Here is a 9,717-nt window from a genome sequence, read left to right as displayed (position 1 = left end):
AAATTAAATCAAAATGAATCATGAAGTGTAAAAAAATAAAAATTCAGAAGAAATCATAAGACCACAAATTGATACCTTGGATTAAACAAAGACTTATTAGATATGAAATCTAATCTCAATCATGAAGATAAAATTGATAGTGATTCATCAAAGTTAAGAACTTCTGCTCTTTGTAAGACACTGTTCAGAACCTTAGAAGACAATCTATACACTGAGAGAAAATATTTGCAAAAGGCGTTTCTGATGAAGAACCTGTATCCGAGATTTCTGCCTCTCTTCGCAGTGGGGTCACAACCCTTAGCCCGCTCAGGATATTGGCAACAGCTGAGGCACTAAGTATTGGTTAAAACAAACAAACAAACAAAAAACAACTGAATAAGGGTAAAACAAAGTCCATGAATTATTAGATAGTCCAGAAAAAAAATCCTCCCGCAGTCCAAGGACCAGATAACAGCAGGAAATGCAGTTAGAAAGAATCACCTGGAAGTAAAAGCTGGAATCGCAAATAAAATTACCAGTTGTATTTTTCAGTTGTTACAGGAGGCAAGTGTCAAAACTGCTTTCACCAGAAAATGTGGGGAGACAGACAGCTTTTGCTGCTCCCGCATGTGAAATGATTCCAACTGAATGGGTTTGCAGAAGAATAGCAACTGATTCTTTTCTCAAAAGAAATCCTGATGACAAGGAAGGATATAAGTTTTACCCACCTAAAGTGGAGATGTTTTTCAAGGATGATGCCAGTAACGACCCACAGTCATCAAAGGAACAGCTAATTGCTCCAAAATTTTGCTTTGGCGGACTTCTCATAGGCCAAACTGAAGTGGGTATCACGTCATACTACATAGGCTTTTTTTTTAAAAAAAAATACTGAAGAAATCTTGGTTGCTCTAGAACTGTATACTGGTTGATATGATGATCAAATTTGGTGTTGATATAACCCCCAAAGAAATTGTTCTTGCTGATGATATTGATAATGATTCCTGGAGACTCTGGCCATCAGTGGATTGAAGCCAACAGAAAGACAAACAGCCTCATCAGGACCTCAAAGAAGTAACTCCTGAAGGGCTCAAGATGGTAAGGAAAAACTTAGAGTGGGTTTCAGAGAGAGAAGAGTTGCTTTTGAAATTAGAAAGTCTGCACAGGATGGCAGTATTGATAGGCTATACTTCTGATCTTGGCCACTGTGAAAAAATCAAGAAGTCCTGTGGAAATCTTGGCATTCCATGTGAACTTCAAGTTACATCTGTGCATAAAGGACCAGATAAAACTCTGAGGATTAAAGCTGAGTGTGAAGAGGATGGCATTCCCACTGTATTTGTGGCAGTGGCAGGCAGAAGAAGTGGTTTGGGACCAGTGACGTCTGGGAACACTGCATATCCACTTATCAGCTGCCCTCTGCTCATGCAGACTGGGGAGCTCAGGATATGCGGTCTTCTCTTCAACCACCCAGTGGTCTCAGCTGCTCAACCACCCTTTATCCAGAAAGGTCAGCTCGGTTTACTGCTCAGATATTTGGGCTAAACAACCATTTGCTGTGGGGCAGGCTGCTGTTCATATTTACTAGTATCTCCTTATAGGCAGAGAAGTTACTATAAGGACATTTTCAAATTACTCTCTTATCCACTGTATGGTCATTGTCAAGTGATAATATAATTAAATAAATATATTTTATAAATGCTAATAATGTTCTATTATAAAACTAGGGTTATTACCTGACCTTCTATATGTCAATCCATAAGTTTTAGGAAGTAAAACTGGCTATATTTTAGGTGATAAGAGCAATGTCGTTCTCATTCACTCTATTGTCTTCACAAAATTCTAAGGGTATAGTTCTAAATTTTCAATTAGTATTTCAGAAAGTGATTTCTATTTACATGTACATCTGTAGATAAGTTCTGATTTTCTTTTAAAGAAAAGTTGAGATTGGGTAGAAAACAAGGTAGAGGAGCACTGTTGCGCCCACGGAAAGGGGACTTTTCTGAGACCCTCTCTGTTGGTTGTTAGAGCAATTTTTCCATGTAAACAGTAGAGTTACCTTTGCCATGCCAAATGAAAGCGTTAGTGAATCTTACTTGGCTATGTAACAACAACAACACTCAACCATAAAATGAACGATTTGATTTTTAAGATGGTCAAAATATTTTATTAGGCATTGCACCAAAGAAGATATGCAGATGGTAAATAAACACAGGCAGAAACACTCAGTATCATTTGTGGTAAAAATTATCTTCTTTATGCTTTCCCGTATTCAATTTTTTTCTACTATTAGTAATATTGTATGTTACTTCTATCAGAAAAAATAATTTTAGAATTAGTTTGTTCAATTTTATAATCATGCTTGTATTTTTTAAATCATGGAGAGCAAACATTGCTGAGAAAATACACCTATTTTTATGGGCGATGGGTTTTTTTCATTTTTTCACATTTTCAACTTTCATTTAGTGAACATATGCTACTTTTTATCCTAAAAAATGTTTAAAAAATCAATTTCACAAGCATGGGATAGGAAAACTCTGTCTTGTTAATAAATGAAGTGAAAAATCTTTGTACCTTTAGTTGTTCATAAGTTGAAAATGAGTAGTGTGATATATCTTTAAACACAAACTTCCATGTTAGCTACATTAATAATGCTTCTTTCCCAGAAACTAATAATCCCCAAGCACATTCCCTTTTCATATCATTTCTGAAATAATCCATGCTATTCTGGGCACCATTTCAACAAGCAAGTTGACCAGGTCAAGTTCACCCAGAGGAAAAGGCCCAAGGTGAATACTCAGGAAAGAATGTGATATCAGAAACTCTAAGGCATCAAAGTCTAAGGAAAAATATGAAGATATTCTCTAAATACTTTTGAGGCTGGCATTTAAAAGAAAGAGAATGTCTTCTCTGAATTATCAGAAAACAGAGTTCTATCAATTGTTAAGAATATCATTGCCAAATAAACATTCAAGAACCGGGAGAATGACAACCATATGGGTTCCAGGAACTGTTTGACCTATTTTGAGGCAAACTGGACAGGATCTAATTTGTTTCTTGAGTCTCAGGAGCCCTTTCTCTGATAGAGGGAAGCAGTGGTAATTGGTATTCCTCGGGAAATAGTATTTCCTCAGAGCCAGCATCAAGTAGTTCCTGAAAGTCTGGGGCATTTTTTCACAGCTATTTAAACCAAGTAAGTAGTACTAGAACCCTTTGGTAAAGGCTTGAAAGAAGATTCATGTACCTCATTTGTGGTTATTATAGCAGTATTTATCCTTGAAGGAACATAGTCTCCTTCATTGGAGGGATCTGGGTCTGATGGAATCATTTCTGGGAATTAGGTAAAGAGTCATGATTCTCTGTCTTTGTGGCTCAACAGACCGCTATTCATTGGAACTCTTATGTGTTCTAAAAATATAGCAAGACTCTAATGGTATGCCTATCTTTTTTTTTTTTTAGACTGAGTCTCACTCTGTTGCCCAGGCTGGAGTGCAGTGGCACAATGTCGGCTCACTGCAACCTCCACCTCCCAGGTTCAAGCGATTCTCCTGTCTCAGCCTACCAAGTAGTTGGGACTGCAGGTATGTGCCGCCACGCCCAGCTAATTTTTGTATTTTTACTAGAGACAGGGTTTCACCATGTTGGCCTGGCTGGTCTCGAACTCCTGAACTAAGGAGATTTGCCCACCTTGGCCTCCCTAAGTGCTGGGATTACAGGCATGAGCAACCGCACCCAGCCTATTTCATTTTTTTAAGACCCAGAACTGTGGTGTTTTTTTGGCACATGGAGTTAAATGGAATCAAATACATAGAAAACACATAATGTTTCTGAGAGAATTATATTGGCAAAAGTGTCAGCAGCCTGGACCTGAAAAAGCTGAGACTGTATGAGATATAAAATGACCTCTGAGTCTTCAGTCTTCTAGAATTAAGAAGCTGGGTAACGATGGAAAAGTAAGGGACTTCCAGTATGCAGAAACAAGAGCTTGAAGAATAATAAATTAAGATGCAACTCCTAATGAAAATAACTAAGACTTAATCACGAAACATTCCTTGCCCCAGGATAGAATGACCCAGAAATATTTGTACAGCAGGCTTTGGGAACAACTATTGAGCAGTAACAGCTATATGCCTACCACTCTCTTTCTAATGAAAGCGTTTATTTCTGTTACTGTGCCCTCACACCACAATTGTACGTTAAGTGTAAACAGTAAAATTGTCTTTATTATTCATAGGTCTCTGACTCAAAGGAAAGCACATCTAGATTTGCTTTATATCACAAAATCCTGGACTTTCTGACCTGATATCAGGGTTAGATGAAGATGGAGGGAATATAAGCATGTGGATAATCATGATTAATAGGGAAGACTGGTAGAAGTATTTGTTCAAATTCTTCACTTCCCTTCACTTCTCACATCACGTATCACATGGCTTCATGGTAGGTAGAGTTCCCTGTCTTCTCACTGTGAGTTTGGCTAGGTGACTTGCTTTGGCCAATGCAATATTTGATGAGACATGAACAAAGGCTTGAAATTAATATATGCAGTTGGGCTTTCCCTACATCATTTTTTGCCATTATTTTAATAAGAATATAACCTGAATAACTTCTGCCCTTCTAGCTTGGCTCCAGAATTAAATGCATTGAACAGAACAGCTCCAGCCAATCTGCAAATCTGCAGTTTGAAGAAGAGCCGCTTCAGTCACCCACAGATACATGAGCAAGAAATAAATGCTTATCACTTGCCACTGATACATTGTGATTTTTTGTCACAATAGCTTTTTGCAGCAATAGTTTACTAATATTGGGGTCCTAGTCCCCTAATTATTTCACAAAATTTATTTCATGAAAATATGAATTCATATCATGAAGTAATCCATTACTTTGGTGGAAAAAGAAAACACCTAAATTTGCTTTTTTCTGTTGTTGTTGTTTCTCAGCCTTGAAACTACAAAACATAAATTGTTTCAAAATCAGATACACTACTGAGTTCCTGCATCAATTGTGGTTCTTTGGTTGTACATCATTACAGCTAACTTAAACAAAAGAGACATTCATTGAAACATTATCAGAAGTTAATGGAATTGACTGGAAGCCTGAAGAATCAGACTGAAAATCAATAGGAACCAAGACAGTTTCTGGAGTCTAGAAGGCAAGAAAACCAGGAATGGTCTAATAGAAGAAGGAATCTGGTTGGGATGCCATGGATGGGAGATGGATAACTTCCAAATATTTTCAGACTTGTTTTTACTTCTTCTGAAGATTCAGATCTCAAGAAGAAAGAATCAAACTGGTTCTTTAGCATGAGAGAAAAGGACCTGAATAGGAGAGAGCAGGATCCCTGGTTACAGTTTCATCCAGCTAAAAAAGAAAAAAAAAAAAAAAAGAGTTAAATCCTGGAAAAAAAAAATCTGGCTGCTCATAGGAAGGAAAATGTATGTAAAGAAGAAAAGAACTGTTTTCTGTGCTTGGTAAACCTACACATGCCCCTTAGAGAACGGTGACGAAGTACCTCCCAAAGAACTTCCATTTACCTCTGAGCTTTATCATGTGAGTTTACACTTGCTTCTTCCCAAGCCTCACTAAAATGATAATTAAGAAATTGCAAAAGACATAACCTTCAAGAATCAAAAAGAGAATGGAGATGATAGCAACAAAGTGCTGTTTTGCAAAACAGATGGATGGGTAACCGACTTAGCAGACCAAGGAAAATAGAAACCTAAACTGGAAGTGCAGTAGCCCTAATGCCCAAATTTATACTACAGATTATTACGAAGCCTCAGGAACTCAAAACCAGTCGAGATTAGAAGGCTGAATAAAGGCTGGTTAAAATGTCTGCACAGAAGCAGTTAGATCCCTGAAGTCAATGAGCTGCCATTACTCTATCTTCAGCGGGAACCAGGGAAAGTTGACCTAGAGCACTCTGTACTCAGGGACGACACATGTATCCAAGACCAAGAGTCCTGTGAAAACAGGGACATTGACTAAGACTCCTTCCCCATCCCCCCTCCAGACCCCATCCTCTCTGAGTTTCCTGGGACGTTGGCAGCCAGCTTACACCTGACAGGCTAGGGACTAGGAGGTCTCTTTCTGAGTATACTGACACATCAGCAGAAGAGAGTTATGAGTCCTGATATTTAGAGATGGCCCAGTGAAGTAGCTGAGGTCCCACCCAAATGTTGAAGCCCATCAATCAAAGCTTCCTCTGTGAATGCCTTGCTTCTAAATAATTTTTCTTGATTCATTTATGAATGTGAACAAAGAGCTAAGAAGCACCAGTCATTTTAAAAACCTCTAATATTAGAAAAATAAACACACAAAAAGAAATCTCAGGGGAAAGAAAGATATTACAAAATACACATAATGCATTTCCTCAGAGAAATTAGAAAAGATATTGCACCTATAAAATAAGAACAAATAGAATATCACATCATACAAGAAAAAGGAACATCAGAGAATAAAATGTTCTTTAAAATAAGAAATTTGAGAGTAGAAATGAAAATTTTAACGAAAATGTTGAGAGATATAGAATATCTCCCATGAGTAACACAAAAAGAGAAGAAAAACTACAGAAACTACACACTTAAAAAAAACATAGAGGAATGGCCGGTTGCTGTGGCTCACACCTGTAATCCCAGCATTTTGGGAGGCCAAGGCGAGTGGATCATGAAGTCAGGAGTTCAAGACCAGCCTGACCAACATGGTGAAACCCTGTCTCTACTGAAAGTACAAAAATCAACTGGGCATGGTGGCACGTACCTGTAATTCCAGCTACTCGGGAGCCTGAGGCAGGAGAATCATTTGAACCCAGTGAGCCAAGATCATGCCACTGTACTCCAGCCTGGGCGACAGAGCAAGACTCTGTCTCAAAAAAAAAAAAAAAAAAGGAAACTTAATAATTGGTGACAGCAGAATAATCTATGACTCAGCCATAATTAATGTTAACATAGATATAATCATGTTCATAGTGAATATTGCTCTATACCAAAATTATGATGTAATTATTATATGGAGAAAGGAAATACATGTGTGTTTATCTTGTATGTATTTGTGTTGAAGAGAAGAGGCCTAAAAAAGTCAAATTATCTTCTTCCACAGTAAAACGTCAAGAAACAATACGTGTATAAAACTGAAACAATAAACTAGTAATAGATTGACTGGTTTTTAAATAAAATGCAGAGATACAGCTCAGACAGTTAAATTGAGAAGTCAGAAGTGGGGAATGGCAGGATAGGGCTGATGACTTTTTTTCAATCTTACCTAATTATTTTTTAATTTTGATAAAACTACAAAAGAACTGTATTCTCTTGCCCGGAGCTTGAGGATGAAGTACGGTATGTAATAATATTCAGGAGAGGGGCTTACAAAGAATCACCCAGTTAGCAGCGAGGAGAGGTGTCCAACAGAACCGTGCCTCCTCAAGTTCCTCCTGCAGAATGAGGTCAGCTGTGGAAATCGTCATGGAGTGCAAAGGGCAGGAAGATTCCTCAGATGAGAAAACAGAAAGGAATGAGCAGATGCTGCCCTGCAGCCAATAGCTCTATTAGGAAACTTTCTCTAAGTATCTTGGAATCAGTAACAAGATTGAATTTTAGATTCAAGCATACATAGCAGTGTTTTAATTTAAGAGACATAACCCTGAGGATTGATCCTGAGGATGGATGCAGAGGACTGGCCATCAGGGGGAAGAATGCAGACCGCAGACTGCTGTCGCTCTGTGCGTCAGGATAAATAAGAAGATAATAGGCCGGGCACAGGGGCTCACGCCTGTAGTCTCAACACTCTGGGAGGTCAAGGTGGGAGGATTACTTGAGCCCAGGAGTTCAAGACCAGCCTAGGCACCAAAGGGAGACCCTTGTCTCTACGTAAAAATAAAAAATAAAAAATAAGCTCTTCCCTTTTGTGGCCATCACCAAAGTGGCAGTGGCCAAAGTGAAGTTCAAACCCTTGGTGACTTCTGATCAAAGCAAGTACCGCAAAAGGCATTTCAATGCACTTTCCCACATTCTCAGGAATATTAGGTCTTCCTCTCTTTGCAAAGAGCTGAGACAGAAGTACAATGTTCAATCCATGACCATCTGAAAGGATGATGAAGTTCAGGTTGTACACAGGCACTATAAAGGTCAGCAAATTGGCAAAGTAGTCCAGGTTTGCAGGAAGAAATATGTCACCTACATTGAACAGGTGCAGCAGGAAAAGGCTAATGGCACAACTGTCCATGTAGGTACCATGTAGGTGGTTAGCACTAGGCTAAAATTGGACAAAGACTACAAAAAGATTATTGAAGAGAAAGCCAAATGTCACCAAGTAGGAAGGGAAAAGGGCAAATACAAGGAAGAAACAATTGGATAAAGGAATAAAGGAATCTTACATACAAGCTTTCATTAAAACTTGAAATGAAAAATAAAACAATAGCCGGGCATGGTGACATGCCTGTGGGCCCAGCTGCTGGGGAGACAGGTGGGAGGACTGCTTGAGCCTGGGACATTGAGGGTACAGTGAGCTGTGATCAGGCCACTGCACTACACAGCCTGGGTAACAAAGTGAGACCGTGTCTCAAAAAATAAAAAATAAAAAAGAAGAAGAAGAAGTTAATAATAACGCATGGTGTTTAGTGTAGACCTGCTCTGTGCCTTGCATTGTACTCACCACTACACAGAATTACCACTTTGCATCCTCACTATAGCCCTATATAAACTGTGTTATAAATTCATAACCCTATAAAAATAAATTGTAGAGAAGATTGGTTGAGCACTCACCATGTCTCAGGCATTGCGCCAATATTCCATTAAATCTTCATAACAACTCCCTGGTAGAGGTATAATTGCTATTATCCTATTTTATAGATGGGGATACTGAAAAACAGAAAAGTTCCAATTTGCCCAAACTCCCATAGCTAAAAAATGGTCAAGCCAGGACTCAAAGTGTCTAGTTCCAAAGCCTGTGCCTAGACTCCTCACATACAACACTAGCTTATCGCAACAGATGACAGAACTTGGGCTTAGAGGATTGAAGTAACAAGGCCAAGGGTACACAGCCACGAGGGAGTAGAGCCAGTACTCAAATCCAACCTTCTCTGAACCCAAAGTACACCCTACATTCATACTGCCTCCATAATAGAGGAAAATTCTAATTCCAATAGAATAAGAAAATAAGCCATCCTTTGTGTTAGGAGTAACACTCAGTGATAACAAATACACTGATCAATGGCATAGAAGGGTATCAGGAGTATAGAGATAGAGAGAACAGAGATTAACAAATAACCACCCCCAAACCATGGCAATGTGGATGGTGGGATGGGTGACCTGCATTTTCCTAGCCCCCTCTCCACGCTGGCAACTGCAGCATAGCGGTACAGGGGCTGGACTCTGAGGCCAATGACACTGCCGGCAAATCCTGGCTCTGCTGCTTACTAGTTATGTAAGCTTGGGCAAATGACTTTGCTTTTCTGGGTTTCAGTTTCTTCATCTGAAAAATGTTAGTGATAACGGCATTGTTAGAGGATTAAGTGATTTAGTCATTGTAAGTTGTTGCAAGAAGAGCTTGTATTAAATAATTCCTGACACACACACTAAGTGCTAGCATTGACTATAAAATAATTGTGTTTTTATTAATTAAGGACTTCCTGAAGTATGTTCTGCTCCCAGTTCTGTGGCTAATTCTTGCTGTGTGTTCACCTGCTTGGCCTTGACAGGAGGCTTGCTTTTGTTTCTGTTCTGCTCTTGGCATTCTAAGCCTCAGGAA

The 9,717-nt window shown here is 38.9% G+C and overlaps 2 pseudogenes across 1 annotated transcript; both read left to right on the top strand.

Annotated features, from left to right (window-relative positions):
- The first annotated feature begins 371 nt into the window (after positions 1 to 371).
- Positions 372 to 1,544, top strand: LOC112620925 (annotated as a pseudogene). The gene has a single exon (XR_003118622.1). The product of XR_003118622.1 is annotated as a multifunctional protein ADE2 pseudogene (transcript).
- A 5,753-nt stretch (positions 1,545 to 7,297) lies between these two features.
- Positions 7,298 to 8,325, top strand: LOC112621730 (annotated as a pseudogene).
- Positions 8,326 to 9,717: the final 1,392 nt, after the last annotated feature.

This window comes from Theropithecus gelada, chromosome 3 (genome assembly GCF_003255815.1).
Source record: "Theropithecus gelada isolate Dixy chromosome 3, Tgel_1.0, whole genome shotgun sequence".
Classification (NCBI taxonomy): Eukaryota; Metazoa; Chordata; class Mammalia; order Primates; family Cercopithecidae; genus Theropithecus; species Theropithecus gelada.
The sequence above is the reverse complement of the archived record's forward strand: the minus strand, read 5'-3'. Positions and strand labels throughout refer to the sequence as shown.